Here is a 17,928-nt window from a genome sequence, read left to right on the forward strand (position 1 = left end):
TCTATGCTAATCTCTGTCATTTATTGCTATGAATGTGTCTTGCATGCAGGATGTGACCCGACTAATCGATAGCGTGTATACGCATCTAACAGGATGCAGCAGGTCGCACTAAAAGGTTTCATTTCCGACTAAAGCGCACCTCGTCACCTTGGTGATCGTAAACATGACATTTAAATAATCGTAGACAGGGTTATGTGTCAAATGGTGGCCGACGTTCTGCTTAACTGAATCATTAAACGCTCTAATAAGTAAATATAGCATCTCAAACAGGGCAAAATATCTCAAAAATGTCATTTATAGTAGAATTTTTCTTGCATTAAGCTCCCAAATAAAAGTTTGGAAGGAGAAAAAAAAAATAAAAAAATTAAAAAATTACCCTAACCCTAAATAATATGTTAAATATATTATTTAGGTATTCTAAAAATGTATTAATTCAAATTAAAGTAAAAAAAAAAAATTCAAGTAAAGTGGTGCCTTGGTTGGCATCATTAATCCGTCAGACTCAAACCAAAACAGAAAAAAGTTTGGAAGGAGGAAATAAAAATTATAAAAAAATTGTAAAAAAAATTACCCTAACCCTAAAGAAAAAAAAGTTTGCAAGGAGTGGATTATAAACGGTATAATATGTTTAAAAATATTATTTAGGTATTCTAAAAATGTATTCATTCAAATTAATAAAAAAAATAAAATTAAAATTCAAGTAAAGTGGTGCCTTGGTTGGCATCATTAATCCGTCAGACTCAAACCAAAACGGACTCTAACCAAGGCAAGTTTTTTTTTAATGTAAATCCAAGTAACCTGTTCCAAAAACACCAAAACATATTTAACTCATTCACTACCAAAGATGACTGTTTAACATTCCCAGTTTTCCATTTACATGAAAAAAAAACAATGCCACAAACACGCCAAATAAAATTACATAATCATTTTACCTGGACTGGGCTCGTAGAATTTTTTTTTTTGCATTAAGCCCCCAAATAAAAGTTTGTTAGGAGAAAAAAAAATTATAAAAAAATTTAAAAATTACCCTAACCATAAAAAAAAAAGTTTGCAAGGAGTGGATTATAAACGGTATAATATGTTAAAAAATATTATTTAGGTATTCATTCAAATTAAAGTAAAAAAAATAAAATAAAATTCAAGTAAAGTGGTGCCTTGGTTGGCATCATGAATTCGTCAGACTCAAACCAAAACGGACTCTAACCAAGGCAAGTTTTCCCCTATAAAATAATATAAATTCAAGTAACCTGTTCCAGACACCCAACACATTTAACTTATTAAAAAAGCAAAAGCTGGCTATTTGAAGGAATCTAAAATATAAAACATATTTCAAGATATTTCACACTTTTTGTTAAGTACATAATTCCACATGTAGATTTGATGCCTTCAGTGAATGTAAATAATCATGAAAATAAATAAACTACAGTGTGTCCCAACTTTTGGCCTGCACTATAGTTATAGATGCTGATTAATTAATTTTTAACATTTGTTATAATTTGACAGCTGTAATAATAACACGCATTTTCTCATATTTCACTCCTCTGCTGTGGCTAATAAAGTAATGGAAGCATGACGTATGGGGACAGTGCCACCCAGTGGACAAACTGATCATGCACAAGTATTTGTATTTAAAACAATTGTTATAATTACAATTAAATCATCTTTTCAAATACTGATTAACAAATTGTGTAAATATTAATATTAAAGTCTCTTAAATATTTTAACTATGCTTAAACTTGAACATTAGCATTTATGATATTACTAATAAAATAAACATAAATGATTGCTTAACAAGAGCAGTAATATTGGGGCGTACATATGGACCATGACACAAAAGTATTCATATTATTTTCAAAACAATTGCCTGTCAATGTATTTGTATATAATTTAAAATTTTTATATAACTAAATAAAACTAAATAAACTAAAAAAACTGAATAAAACTAAATAAAACTAAACATATTAACATATATTTAATCTCATATTTCATATTATCTTGCAAACTGTACTTGTATATAATTTATAATTTTTATATAACTAAGTAAAACTAAATAAAACTAAAAAACTAAATAAAACTAAATAAAACAAAAAAAACTAAATAAAACTAAATAAAACTAAAAAAACTAAATAAAACTAAACATATTAACATATATTTAATCTCATATTTCATATTATCTGGCAAACTGTATTTGTATATAATTTTTAATTTTTATATAACTAAATAAAACTAAAAAAACTAAATAAAACTAAATAAAACTAAAAAACTAAATAAAACTAAAAAAAACTAAATAAAACGAAACATATTAACATATATTTAATCTCATATTTCATATTATCTTGCAAACTGTATTTGTATATAATTTTTAATTTTTATATAACTAAATAAAACTAAAAAACTAAATAAAACTAGATAAAACTAAATAAAACTAAATAAAACTAAATACAACTAAATAAAACTAAATAAAACTAAATAAAACTAAACATATTAACATATATTTAATCTCATATTTCATATTATCTTGCTAATTGTATTTGTATATAACTTTTAATTTTTATGTAACTAAATAAAACTGAATATATAATAAGTGATAACTAAAATTGTTAATTTGTTAATATCTGGGTTGTTTATATTGTTTATTTTTTTATACTATTGTGTATTTTGTACTGCTTAATAAGTCTAATCTGATCGAAACCTTAATATTCTTAATGCTAATCTTCATAATAAACAGTAAGTATCTAAGCTGCAATACATATAGCCACCAGCAGGGATCAGTGTTGTCACATACTTCAGAGATTGAACACACAGCAAGTTTGTCACCAATAAACACCCCAATACTATTATAATTATATATGTAAATACTTTTTTTGTTTTATATGTGTTTTTAAATTGATTTTTAGCATAAATTAGTGTAAAGTATTAGATGCTAACCTAATACTAACCCACTTAATTGTATATGAACGTAGCTGGTCCACTTCCAGCTGCAACAATTCCACTATTGTCTCTACCACTCCACAAATATCCTGCAGCGTTACGCTAGTGACAATCAACAATGCAAGGCTTAGAACCGCGGCATCAAGTCTGCTTTGTGTTATTGTAGCGTCTATTCTATCTTCTGCCAGCGACACTTGTTAGGAACTTGTTCTCGTTGTAACAAGCCGTGCACTGGCGCTTATGTAAGACGCTCGATTCGCTCCTGGAGGGGGTTAGTGTCATATGTAAAGAGACTGCAAGAATAAAATGGAAAAGAAATAGCACAGAGTGACATGAATACAAATATTGGCATGTTGACACACGAGGATGCTTAATTGTGTTCAGTGGGACTGATTAAGTTGGATGTAGGATAACCGTGTCATAACAAACAACCTGTCAGCAATTTCACTAACAAGAGGAGCCTGAACGCATCTTGGCACGGTCCCACATTTTGTACAGAACATACACGTACAGTGTAATAATAATAATAATAATGTCAAACTTGAAGATGATTGGTGGAATAATATGGCACTGCTTTGACCCTTGACCCTTTGATACCTCAACGCATATCAGTCAAAACCAGGATGGCTTGTCACTGTCTTATTTCTTACTTATCATTGTATTCAATGTAATTAAAAAAAAAAAAAAAAGGGCTGTACGGTGGTCGAGTGGTTAGCGCGCAGGCCTCGCAGCTAGGAGACCCGAGTTCAATTCCACCCTCGGCCATCTCTGTATGGAGTTTGCATGTTCTCCCCGTGCATGCGTGGGTTTTCTCCGGGTACTTCGGTTTCCTCCCACATTCCAAAAATGTGATGCCCGAGGGTGGAATTGAACCCTGGTCTCCTAGCTGTGAGGTCTGCGCACTAACCTATCCATTATTGTATTCAATGTAATTAAAAAAAAAAAAAAATTGGGCTGTACGGTGGTCGAGTGGTTAGCGCGCAGGCCTCGCAGCTAGGAGACCCGAGTTCAATTCCACCCTCGGCCATCTCTGTATGGAGTTTGCATGTTCTCCCCGTGCATGCGTGGGTTTTCTCCGGGTACTTCGGTTTCCTCCCACATTCCAAAAATGTGATGCCCGAGGGTGGAATTGAACCATGGTCTCCTAGCTGTGAGGCCTGCGCACTAACCTATCCATTATTGTATTCAATGTAATAAAAAAAAAAAAAATTGGGCTGTACGGTGGTCGAGTGGTTAGCGTGCAGGCCTCGCAGCTAGGAGACCCGAGTTCAATTCCACCCTCGGCCATCTCTGTATGGAGTTTGCATGTTCTCCCCGTGCATGCGTGGGTTTTCTCCGGGTACTTCGGTTTCCTCCCACATTCCAAAAATGTGATGCCCGAGGGTGGAATTGAACCCTGGTCTCCTAGCTGTGAGGTCTGCGCACTAACCTATCCATTATTGTATTCAATGTAATTAAAAAAAAAAAAAAATTGGGCTGTACGGTGGTCGAGTGGTTAGCGCGCAGGCCTCGCAGCTAGGAGACCCGAGTTCAATTCCACCCTCGGCCATCTCTGTATGGAGTTTGCATGTTCTCCCCGTGCATGCGTGGGTTTTCTCCGGGTACTTCGGTTTCCTCCCACATTCCAAAAATGTGATGCCCGAGGGTGGAATTGAACCATGGTCTCCTAGCTGTGAGGCCTGCGCACTAACCTATCCATTATTGTATTCAATGTAATAAAAAAAAAAAAATTGGGCTGTACGGTGGTCGAGTGGTTAGCGTGCAGGCCTCGCAGCTAGGAGACCCGAGTTCAATTCCACCCTCGGCCATCTCTGTATGGAGTTTGCATGTTCTCCCCGTGCATGCGTGGGTTTTCTCCGGGTACTCCGGTTTCCTCCCACATTCCAAAAATGTGATGCCCGAGGGTGGAATTGAACCCTGGTCTCCTAGCTGTGAGGCCTGCGCACTAACCTATCCATTATTGTATTCAATGTAATTTAAAAAAACAATAATTTCAATTTTGGGCTGCACGGTGGTCGAGTGGTTAGCTCGCAGACCTCACAGCTAGGAGACCCGAGTTCAATTCCACCCTCGGCCATCTCTGTGTGGAATTTGCGTGGGTTTTCTCCGGGTACTCCGGTTTCCTCCCACATTCCAAAAACATGCTAGGTTAATTAGCGACTCCAAATTGTCCATAGGTATGAATGTGAGTGTGAATGGTTGTTTGTCTATATGTGCCCTGTGATTGGCTGGCCACCAGTCCAGGGTGTACCCCGCCTCTTGTACGAAGACAGCTGGGATAGGCTCCAGCAACCCCCGCAACCCTTGTGAGGATAAGTGGTAGAAAATGAATGAATGAATGAATGTATTGCAATATTTGATTAGACTAATAATAGGCTATAGTCAACCACAAGACAGCGATCAATTAATTAAATTTATGAATTTTTTAAACTTAATGACTGTATTATGGACTGAGTGGTTAGCGTGCAGGCCACACAGCTAGGAGACCCGAGTTCGATTCCACTCTCGGCCATCTCTGGCCGGGTTTTCTCCGGGTTTCCAAAATTCCAAAAACATGCTAAGTTAATTGGCGACTCCAAATTGTCACCCTGGACTGGTGGCCAGCCAGCCAATCACAGGGCACATATAGTCAAACAACCATTCACACTCACATTCATAACTATGGATAATCTATACTTGTATTGTTGTTGTTTGCCACTAATATCCTAAATGCCTTTTCCACAGTGGAAGTCAATTAATAAACCATGGAGAGTATTATTCAAAAGGGAATATGTGTTCCAGTCGGCCATGTGTTTCTCACACAGAGTCCCTGCCACCATTTGCCCTTGTGTGTCACATTACAGCGTCTTATCGAGTCAAGGATAATTGGAAGTGTGGGTGGGAATACCAAGCGGGAGATACTGAGGACGGTGGAGGGAAAAAACAAACAAAGGAATTTTTTTTTTTTTTTTTTTAAACGAAGGACAACATTCATGCCGGGCCTCACAGAAATGACACATTGTCATGTGATCGCCATTGATGGCGACTTCAAGGACAAATATGTCATTTCACTGCTGAGGGGAGGGGCTTGAGATAACATGACGAGTCGGTGTTGTCTTGTATGATTTATACACATACTGATACATATGTATATATGTATATCTTGAGGGTGTGGTACTTGTTCCTGATTGGCTATCTGTAATAGTAGTTACAGCCCTGCACATACAGTAGCTGTATAATATATACATTGTGGTCTGCATCCTTGTGGTGTATTAGAGCAATCGATCTTTGCTCTGTTTCGTGTTTGTTATTGTAGTATTCATTCATTTTTTTACCACTTGCGTGCTGGAGCCTATCCCAGGGTACACCCTGGACTGGTGGCCAGCCAGCCAATCACAGGGCACATATAGACAAACAACCATTCACACTCACATTCATACCTATGGACAATTTGGAGTTGCTAATTAACCTAGCATGTTTTTGGAATGTTTTTGGAGGAAACCGGAGTACCCGGAGAAAACATGCAAACTCCACACAGAGATGGCCGAGGGTGGGATTGAACTCGGGTCTCCTAGCTGTGAGGCCTGCGTGTTAACCGCTTTACCTCTGTGCAGCCCTTTGTTTGTTTGTTGATGTTCATTCATTCATTTTCTACCGCTTTTCCTCACGAGGGTCGCGGGGGGTGCTGGAGCCTATCCCAGCTGCCTTGGGGCGAGAGGCGGGGTACACCCTGGACTGGTGGCCAGCCAGCCAATCACAGGGCACATATAGACAAACAACCATTCACACTCACATTCATACCTATGGACAATTTGGAGTCGCTAATTAACCTAGCATGTTTTTGGAATGTTTTTGGAGGAAGCCGGAGTACCCGGAGAAAACCCACGCATGCACGGAGAGAACCTGTGAGAATCCGGGAACCCAGGTCTTCCCGATCCCCTGACTGTGTGGCCTAACATGCTAACCACTCTTGTACCGTGCGAACCTAATTTTGAAACTGTAATTCACAAATGTTACATTTATGTTTATATAAAGTATAATAAAATGTTTTAAATTGTTAGATTAATGAAGTAAAAATGATATCTGCATAAATATACAGTATATTATTTATTAATTTATATACTATGTGCAAAATATACACTCAAATATATCAAAACAATATTAATTTACAGGAGTATTTCATAATATTTTAGAATACATGTTTAATTTGAGGGCTGCGTGGCGCTCGGGTGGTTAGCATGCAGGCCTCATAGTTCAACTCCACCCTCGGCAATCTCTGTGTGGAGTCTGTGAGGTTTGCACGCTAACCACTCCACCGCCGTGCAACCAAGGACTGGAATCAAAAACCCACGCATTACACGGGGAGAACATGCAAACTCCACACAAAGATGGCCGAGTGTGTAAAAGTAGAATATTATGATAGCTTAACCCAATGCTCTAACTGGCTAACTGGAGCAAGAAGGACACGTTTCTTTGTGTTCCTCTTCAAGGGCAAAGGAGAAAGCATTGCTCAGGCCATTGAACAGGGTCTTGATGCTTTTTAGAAATGGAATGACCCAGTTTGGTATAATGCGGTCGGTGTAGTGCAACTCTTGTATGCGTGATTCAGCTTCAAGGCTCAATGGACGAGTTATCGATAGAAAACTAGTTAGTTTCCTCAGCTCCGGACTTTTCATCAGGGTCAGCTTCTTTCAGGTCTTCGGGTTCAGGAAAATCAGGTTCTTCTTGATCCATACCCAGATGAGAAGCTTCTATTGTACTTAGGTCATCTTAAGTCGGGAATGATGGATATTAGTGGCAAACAACAACAACAATACAACAATGTGAGTGTGACTGGTTGTTTGTCTATATGTGCCCTGTGATTGGCTGGCCACCAGTCCGGAGTGACAATTTGGAGTCACCAATTAACCTAGCATGTTTTTGGAATGTGGGAGGAAACCGGAGTACCCGGAGAAAACCCGGCCAGAGATGGCCGAGGGTGGAATCGAACTCGGGTCTCCTAGCTGTGTGGCCTAACCACTCAGTCCATAATACATTTTCGTCATTCGTCATTAAGTTTAAAAAATTCATAAATTAATTAATTGATCGCTGTCTTGTGGTTTACTATAGCCTATTATTAGTCAAATCAAATACTGCAATACATTCATTCATTCATTCATTTTCTACCGCTTATCCTCACGAGGGATGCACAGGAGATGCTGGAGCCTATCCCAGCTGTCTTTGGGTGAGAGGCGGGGTACCAGCCTCACCAGCCAATCACAGGGCACATATAGACAAACAACCATTCACACTCACATTCATACCTATGGACAATTTGGAGTCGCTAATTAACCTAGCATGTTTTTGGAATGTGGGAGGAAACCGGAGTACCCGGAGAAAACCCGGCCGAGGGTGGAATCGAACTCGGGTCTCCTAGCTGTGTGGCCTGCGCGCTAACCACTCAGTCCATAATACATTTTCGTCATTCGTCATTAAGTTTCAAAAATTCACAAATTAATTAATTGATCGCTGTCTTGTGGTTTACTATAGCCTATTATTAGTCAAATCAAATACTGCAATACATTCATTCATTCATTCATTTTCTACCGCTTATCCTCACGAGGGATGCACGGGAGATGCTGGAGCCTATCCCAGCTGTCTTTGGGTGAGAGGCGGGGTACCAGCCTCACCAGCCAATCACAGGGCACATATAGACAAACAACCATTCACACTCACATTCATACCTATGGACAATTTGGAGTCGCTAATTAACCTAGCATGTTTTTGGAATGTGGGAGGAAACCGGAGTACCCGGAGAAAACCCACGCATGCACGGGGAGAACATGCAAACTCCACACAGAGGGTGGAATTGAACTCGGGGCTCCTAGCTGTGAGGCCTGCGCTCTAACGTGCAGCCCCTAGTTGAATATATATTTTTTCAAATATTATCTTCAGAATATTCTTCTTGGTCCATAGCCAGATGAGAAGCTTCTATTGAACTTAGGTCATCTTAAGTCGGGAATGATGGGGATTGTGTAGGAATGGTTGACGGATGTGGGAATGTCAATCACCGTTCAAAAACCTCCGAGGTCCAACGGTTGATGGAATCAGCAGAAATGAGGTGACTTCATCTGTTGATGAATGTTCTTCAACATCAGCAGTTCCAGCGGACAGATCTCTTAGGTACTGATGTTGGTTTGACTTGGATCAGGTCGGTAGCCAGATCTGTGTAAGGTTCTTAATGTCCTGTCCAGTAAAGTTCGGTTGAACCGTACAACAGGGTTTCCTCTGGGATGGTTGGTAGTGGTTCTTAAAAGTGTATGCCATATTTCACAAAGTTCTCCAATGGTTCTGGAGTCAAAATCAGGTATACCATAATTAATGAGGAAGTGGTTCCATCAGTTTTTCGCTACTACTTGGTAGCAATATTCAACTCAATGTTCAAATCCTGTCGAGGTGCTATGACAAGCCGGATGTCATAATCGGAAACGTTTCTTGTTACTCACAGTGGAGGGAGTACTTTCAATAATGGACTCAAATGGTCGCAATGGGGTCCAACGTCGCCTGAATGGTTCTTTGGGATTCCGGTAGTTTTCAGATCATAACACGTTCCAACCGGCAGTGATGTCATGCAGAGGTTTGACAATTGCTGAATACCCTTTAACAAAAGTGATTAGCTATTAATTTTTTTTTTTTTATAAAAGCCTCATTGTGCCTCAAAAGTGTATGGACAAGCACTCCTGAGTCTGAAGGCTCTGGGCGGATTAAATTGATATGACAACACATAAAATCTGGAATCTGAACCTGAAATTCTAACATACACATACACGGAAAGACTTTTGAAAGAAAATAATAAAATTTCATGTAAACAATACTAAATAGTTATTGTAAGTATGTGCTTCAGGTACTGATGAGGCCAGCAAATAAGGCTTTGCAGGCCCTGACTGGGCACAGAGTATTGTGCCGCATCAACCAGACAATACACTACCAATGTATGATGCAGAATATTAACCAACTACTATTAACTAACTACTATCAAAAGACCCAGTAAGTGGTATGAATGTGAGTGTGAATGGTTGTTTGTCTATAAGTGCCCTGTGATTGGCTGGCCACCAGTCAAGCGTATTTTAGAATGAATAAACTACTTCGCTAGCATGCTACGTTACGGAAAAGAAGTGGTCCTCCTATTCTGTGTGGAAGTGGTACGTTTTGGGTTTTCATTTTGTCTGTTCTTTCTGTCATTCTGTTTGAAAATTTTCGAATTAATAAACCTGAAGACAGCTGGGATAGGCTCCAGCACTCCCCCATTATTGTACAGTGTTTCAAAAAATAAGTGGTCCTCCTATTCGGTGTGGAAGTGGTAGGTTTTGGACTTTTCATTCTGTCTTTTCCCCCACTCCGTTTGAATAGTTTAGAACGAATAAACTGGAGGCTAACTACTTAGCTAGCATGCTACGTTACGGAAAAGAAGTGGTCCTCCTATTCTGTGTGGAAGTGGTACGTTTTGGGTTTTCATTTTGTCTGTTCTTTCTGTCATTCTGTTTGAAAATTTTCGAATTAATAAACCTGAAGACAGCTGGGATAGGCTCCAGCACTCCCCCATTATTGTACAGTGTTTCAAAAAATAAGTGGTCCTCCTATTCGGTGTGGAAGTGGTAGGTTTTGGACTTTTCATTCTGTCTTTTCCCCCACTCCGTTTGAATAGTTTAGAACGAATAAACTGGAGGCTAACTACTTAGCTAGCATGCTACGTTACGGAAAAGAAGTGGTCCTCCTATTCTGTGTGGAAGTGGTACGTTTTGGGTTTTCATTTTGTCTGTTCTTTCTGTCATTCTGTTTGAAAATTTTCGAATTAATAAACCTGAAGACAGCTGGGATAGGCTCCAGCACTCCCCCATTATTGTAAAGTGTTTCAAAAAATAAGTGGTCCTCCTATTCGGTGTGGAAGTGGTAGGTTTTGGACTTTTCATTCTGTCTTTTCCCCCACTCCGTTTGAATAGTTTAGAACGAATAAACTGGAGGCTAACTACTTAGCTAGCATGCTACGTTACGGAAAAGAATTGGCTGGCCACCAGTCAAGCGTATACCCCACCTTTTACCCGAAGACAGCCGGGATAGGCTCCAGCAACCCCTGTGACCCTCGTGAGGATAAGCGGTAGAAAATGAATGAATGAATGAATAGTCTACTTTTAGACATTGTATGTCTTTTTAACAGTTGGTTTTGTTTTTGTCTTGTTGCTGCTGTTTTTGTCTCTCTCTCTATCTCTCTCTACAGCCCCCCCTACCCAAGTTTCTCTTCTTCTTGTCTGTGTTTCTTCTTGCTCCGATGCAGCCGCTCCAAATTCGCATAACAAAAACATCAAATAATGGGAAATAAAATTTCATAGTACAGGGAAGTTGTAGCTTACACCTTTTCTGACATAGAGCAAATCTGTTTAGCATTTAAGGGCATTTAGATCAACAATACCCCAAAAATTAAATAAAATAAAATAAAATAAAATAAAATAAAATAAAATTAAATTAAATTAAATTAAATTAAATTAAATTAAATTAAATTAAATTAAATTAAATTAAATTAAATTAAATTAAATTAAATTATAATTTTTATAATTATTTTTTTTTATTTAGCACACATAACACTTAAAATATGGACTGTGTGATATAATTCCTGTAGCATCAGACATTTCTGTACCGTACCGTATGTGAGAGAAGCATCATCCAGTTGTTTGCTAGCAAACGCAGCAGTTTGGGGATGTCATCTCAAGTCTTAATTGGTGCTTGATTACAGTAGTGTGCTTGTTCGGTGTCATTAGGATGAGATGCACATCACTGTTTTTAATGGCCTCTAATGACCTAGCTAATTGATGCAAACACTGCAGGCACTGAACTATGAACTTTAATTGGGACTGAGCTAAAAGCAGTCTGCGCCGATGTTAACCCTTTCGTGTTTTTGTTCTTTTCCAAAGTAGCTTTGCAGTACATTCACATACGTACGTATACACAAAGTATTATTTCTACCACGGGAAATACACGCCACACTGGAAACAATCGTCAGTCACTCGGCAAAGAGATGGCATTTGCAAGAATATTTTTGCTTTCCGGTGATTGATACTCGCTTGGAGGCCACAAAAAAAAAAAAACAAAAACATAAGGTGCGCACATACACACACCGTGCTCCTAATTTTTTTTAAGACTACAGCGCAGCATGATGCTTACACGTTTTGATGTCTTATGCGCTGATTGTGTTTTGATCTGGCAAATCTTAAAGTCTGCTTGGGCCGAGGCGGCTGTTAAATTCTGATGAAAAAAAAAAAAAGCATCTCACGTCTCATCACCGGGGCTAACAAGTAGCCCTGGGAATATCGAGTGGAGGTAGCATTGCAAGGTTTATAGTGTGTCTTTTTATGTAAATATCCCACAGTATAAATTTAACAACTGGGTTGCATTGGTTTGTTCTTCATTAACTACTGTAATTCTGTGTACCTTATTGTACAGTGTTACAAAAAATAAGTGGTCCTCCTATTTGGTGTGGAAGTGGTAGGTTTTGAGCTTTTCCCCCAACCCGTTTGAATATTTTAGAATGAATAAACTACTTCGCTAGCATGCTATGTTACGGAAAAGAAGTGGTCCTCCTATTCTGTGTGGAAGTGGTACGTTTTGGGTTTTCATTTTGTCTGTTCTTTCTGTCATTCTGTTTGAAAATTTTGAATTAATAAACCCGAAGACAGCTGGGATAGGCTCCAGCACCCCCCCCCCCATTATTGTACAGTGTTTCAAAAAATAAGTGGTCCTCCTATTCGGTGTGGAAGTGGTACGTTTTGGGCTTTTCATTCTGTTTTTCCCCCACTCCGTTTGAATAGTTTAGAACGAATAAACTGGAGGCTAACTACTTAGCTAGCATGCTACATTACGGAAAGTAAGTGGTCCTCCTATTCTGTGTGGAAGTGGTACGTTTTGGGTTTTCATTTTGTCTGTTCTTTCTGTCATTCTGTTTGAAAATTTCGAATTAATAAACCCGAAGACAGCTGGGATAGGCTCCAGCACCCCCATTACTGTACAGTGTTTCAAAAAACAAGTGGTCCTCCTATTTGGTGTGGAAGTGGTACGTTTTGGGCTTTTCATTCTGTCTTTCCCCCACTCCGTTTGAATAGTTTAGAATGAATAAAGTGGAGGCTAACTACTTAGCTAGCATGCTACGTTACGGAAAAGAAGTGGTCCTCCTATTCTGTGTGGAAGTGGTACGTTTTGGGTTTTCATTTTGTCTGTTCTTTCTGTCATTCTGTTTGAAAATTTTCGAATTAATAAACCTGAAGACAGCTGGGATAGGCTCCAGCACTCCCCCATTATTGTACAGTGTTTCAAAAAATAAGTGGTCCTCCTATTCGGTGTGGAAGTGGTAGGTTTTGGACTTTTCATTCTGTCTTTTCCCCCACTCCGTTTGAATAGTTTAGAATGAATCAAGTGGAGGCTAACTACTTAGCTAGCGTGCTACGTTACGGAAAAGAAGTGGTCCTCCTATTCTGTGTGGAAGTGGTACGTTTTGGGTATTAATTTTGTCTTTCTTTCCCATTCTGTTTGAAAATTCGAATTAATAAACCCGAAGACAGCTGGGATAGGCTCCAGCACCCCCTGCGTGACCCTCGTGAGGATAAGCGGTAGAAAATGAATGAATGAATGAATGAATAAACTGGAGGCTAACTACTTAGCTAGCATGCTATGCAGCCATGTCCGTCTAATAAGTACTGGTAAGTGTTACATAGGTTAGTTCTTCATGAACTACTGTAATTCTGTGTAACTTATTGTACAGTGTTTCAAAAAATAAGTGGTCCTCCTATTCGGTGTGGAAGTGGTACGTTTTGGGCTTTCATTTTTGTCTTTCTTTCCCATTCTGTTTGAAAATTTTGAATGAATAAACTGGATGCTAAGTATTTAGCGAGCATGTTATGCAGCCATGTCTGTCTAATAAGTAGTGGTAAGTGTTATAAAGGTTTGTTCTTCATGAACTACTATAAGTCTGTGTAACTTATTGTACCATGTTACAAAAATAAGTGGTCCTCCTATTCAGTGTGGAAGTGGTCGGTTTTGGGCTTTTCCCCCACTCCGTTTGAATAGTTTAGAATGAATAAACTGGAGGCTAACTACTTAGCTAGCATGCTATGCAGCCATGTCCGTCTAATGAGTAGTGGTTAGGGTTACATTGGTTTGTTTTTCGTGAACTACTATAATTCTGTGTTCCGTGTTATGGAAAAGAAGTGGCCCTCCTATTCGGTGTGGAAGTGGTACATTTTGGGCTTTCATTTTGTCTTTCTTTCCCATTCTGTTTGAATAGTTTAGAATGAATACACTGTCTGTCTTTCTTTTTGATTGAAAATTTCAAATTAATAAAGTGGAGGCTAACTATATAGCTAGCATGCTATGCAGCCATGTCCGTCTAATGAGTAGTGGTAAGTGTTACATAGGTTTGTTCTTCATGAACTACTGTAATTTGGTGTACCTTATTGTACCGTGTTATAGAAAAGAAGTGGTCCTCCTATTCGTTGTGGAAGTGGTACGTTTTGGGCTTTCATTTTTGTCTTTCTTTCCCATTCTGTTTGAAAATTTGGAATGAATAAACTAAAAATATATATAAATATGTATAATATATAAAATAATTTTACTGCTCTTAACACAGCTAACAGTTGTCATGTAATGAAAGTCAATGTAATACACACGTTTGGTATATGAAGCCATATTTTACTGCCCTGTCCTCTCATCCGCGTCAATGTTAGCATGCTAATGCAAGCCGAACTGTTTATTCTGCTTTACATTCATTGGCCCTGCTTCAAATCTAACTTTGAAAAATAGAGTGGCGTCTTCTCCGCTCTGATGGATGGCCTTGACTGATTAAATGAGATGTCTGGCTTTAAGGTATGACAAACCCATTTTGTTTTTTTATTTTTTTATTTTTTAAAGAACGCTTGCAGTCATGCTGCGTGCACGTTAAGGCATCACGTGAGCGCGGGAAATAAACAAACAAAATTGTTAGCCAGGAGGTGATTTGAATGTGGATGTTGATTTTTTTATTGATGTTGTACTGTTATACACACTTTTTAGTTTCATTTCACAACATGAATACAGGGCTGCACGGCGGGCGAGTGGTTAGCGTGGAGACCTCACAGCAGGGAGACCAGGGTTCAATTCCAACCTCGGGCATCTCTGTGTGGAGTTTGCATGTTCTCCCCGTGCATGCGTGGGTTTTCTCCGGGTACTCCGGTTTCCTCCCACATTCCAAAAACATGCTAGGTTAATTAGCGACTCCAAATTGTCCATAGGTATGAATGTGAGTGTGAATGGTTGTTTGTCTATATGTGCCCTGTGATTGGCTGGCCACCAGTCCAGGGTGTACCCCGCCTCTCACCCCAAGACAGCTGGGATAGGCTCCAGCACCCTCGTGAGGATAAGCGGTAGAAAATTAATGTTTAAGTTTAGCACGGTGGAAAGTGGTTAGCACGCAGGTCTCACAGCTAAGAGACCGGAGTTCGATTCCACCCTCTGCCATCTCTGTGTGGATTTTGCATGTTCTCTCCGTGCATGCGTGGGTTTTCTCCGGGTACTCCGGTTTCCTCCCACATTCCAAAAACATGCTAGGTTAATTAGCAACTCCAAATTGTCCATAGGTATGAATGTGAGTGTGAATGGTTGTTTGTCTATATGTGCCCTGTGATTGGCTGGCCACCAGTCCAGTGTGTCTTGTCGACAGCTGGGATAGGCTCCAGCACACCCGCGATAGAAAATGATTGAATGAACACGAATACAGCGGAAGCTTGGTTCCAGAATGTTCAATGGCTAAAGTTAGCATTTAGCTCATCTCTGGGATTGTGTTTTATTTAACGCTAAAGTGGTAGCAATAGTCGGTACTTAGTATGGATTTGGGCCACCCTGAGCCACAATCTCAGCCATGCAAAGTTAAACAAGAATATGGGACTCGGAGCTGTTTCCCCATGAATTATCCATTTCGGGATTGCTTCCTTTTTTCGACTGTGGAAGCAACCAAGCGGTCGTGGTTAACACGAGTTAACATTGTGCTCGCATCTCCGTGGCTACTTGGATATAGTTTGTATTTATCTCGCTTTCAATCCAACATGGCGTACTGTGTAAAACATTGAAAATATCCAGTGCTTGTTTCATGTCTCATCACTTGCTTTTTTTTTTTGCTCAAAGTGCAAAGTTTCCATTATACATCACTGCTGTTACAGTGCAACCTAACACAACTACCGCATTTGCAGGACGGACAGAACTCTCCAAATATTATATCTTATTTATGTCTTATTTTCTATGATCATATCTACTATTTTGGATAATGATAGGTGTTTCATTTCATGTCTAATAATGTTAAAAAAAACGTAAACAGCTTTTCACTTTGTAGTCGCAGGGGGTGCTGGAGCCTATCCCAGCTGTCTTTGGTCGAGAGGCGGGGTACACCCTGGACTGGTGGCCAGCCAATCACAGGGCACATATAGACAAACAACCATTCACACTCACATTCATACCTATGGACAATTTGTGAGGAAACCCACATGGAGGGAACGTAAACTTGAGAGATGTCTGAACTGGGAATCGAACCCGGGTGCCATAGCTGTGAGGCTTGAGCGCTAACCACTCATCCACCGTGCAGCCCCAAAGACCATATATATATAAAGAGCACATATAAAACAAGTTGTTTTGTTGCTGTAAAGTCAACTTCCTGTTCTATGGTTATCATCACAACTATGTGGTGCCATTGTGGACAATTGTAATTTGAATGTACTCAACAACATCTACGCTTAACAGAGAATGTTTTCATTCATTCATTTTCAACCGCTTTTTCCTCACCAAAGTCGCAGGGGGTGCTGGAGCCTATCCCAGCTGTCTTCTTCAGGCGAGAGGCGGGGTACACCCTGGACTGGTGGCCAGCCAATCACAGGGCACATATAGACAAACAACCATTCACACTCACATTCATACCTATGGACAATTTGGAGTCGCTAATTAACCTAGCATGTTTTTGGAATGTGGGAGGAAACCGGAGTACCCGGAGAAAACCCACGCATGCACGGGTTAGAACATGCAAAATCCACACTGAGATGGCCGAGGGTGGAATCGAACTTGGGTCTCTGAGCTGTGAGACCTGCGTGCTAACCACTCGTCCGCCTTAGAGCCAATTTCAAGTCAATCCGACTAAATTAAAACACACCGTTTTTGGAAATCCAAGGAAATACAGCTGGAACAGGTGCAGATTCTGAAAGATCTAGAAAGCTTTGTATGTTCATGTGAATGAACATGTTCATTCATTCATTTATTTTCTATCGCTTATCCTCACAAGTGTCACGGGGGTGCTGGAGCCTATCCCAGCTGTCTACGGGACACCCTGGACTGGTGGCCAGCCAATTACAGGGCACATATAGACAAACAACCATTCACACTCACATTCATACCTATGGACAATTTGGAGTCGCTAATTAACCTAGCATGTTTTTGGAATGTGGGAGGAAACCGGAGTACCCGGAGAAAACCATAGGTCCATAGGTATGAATGTGAGTGTGAATGGTTGTTTGTCTATATGTGCCCTGTGATTGGCTGGCCACCAGTCTAGAGTATACCACGCCTCTCGCCCGAAGACAGCTGGGATAGGCTCCAGCATAAGCGACATTTACATCAAATTTGATGTAATTATTTATTATTATTTAGTGTCTTTTTCATATAATTGTGGTCAAATTGAGGACCACTGTGCTCCGGGGTTAAATTGCAGTCACTTACAGTCACTTTATATAGTATGACAAGCAGACTCCTAGAAAAGCTATTAATTGATTTGTACACTAGTACATGTACTGTATGTCTGCTATGTATGCACAGCATGTACATTAAGCAGCAGTACATCAACATCTATACACCAACAGGCAACAGCAACAAAACAGAGCAAGCTACATTAATAGTTTTTGTTTGAGAAATGGTCCTCTCCACTCAAATTGTTTTCCAGACAGACGACTATTTGAGCTTCCATTTGAAAAATATATTGCTAAA

This window comes from Doryrhamphus excisus, unplaced genomic scaffold (genome assembly GCF_037039965.1).
Source record: "Doryrhamphus excisus strain RoL-2023G ecotype Guam unplaced genomic scaffold, RoL_Dexc_Guam_v1.1 HiC_scaffold_24, whole genome shotgun sequence".
Lineage (NCBI taxonomy): Eukaryota > Metazoa > Chordata > Actinopteri > Syngnathiformes > Syngnathidae > Doryrhamphus > Doryrhamphus excisus.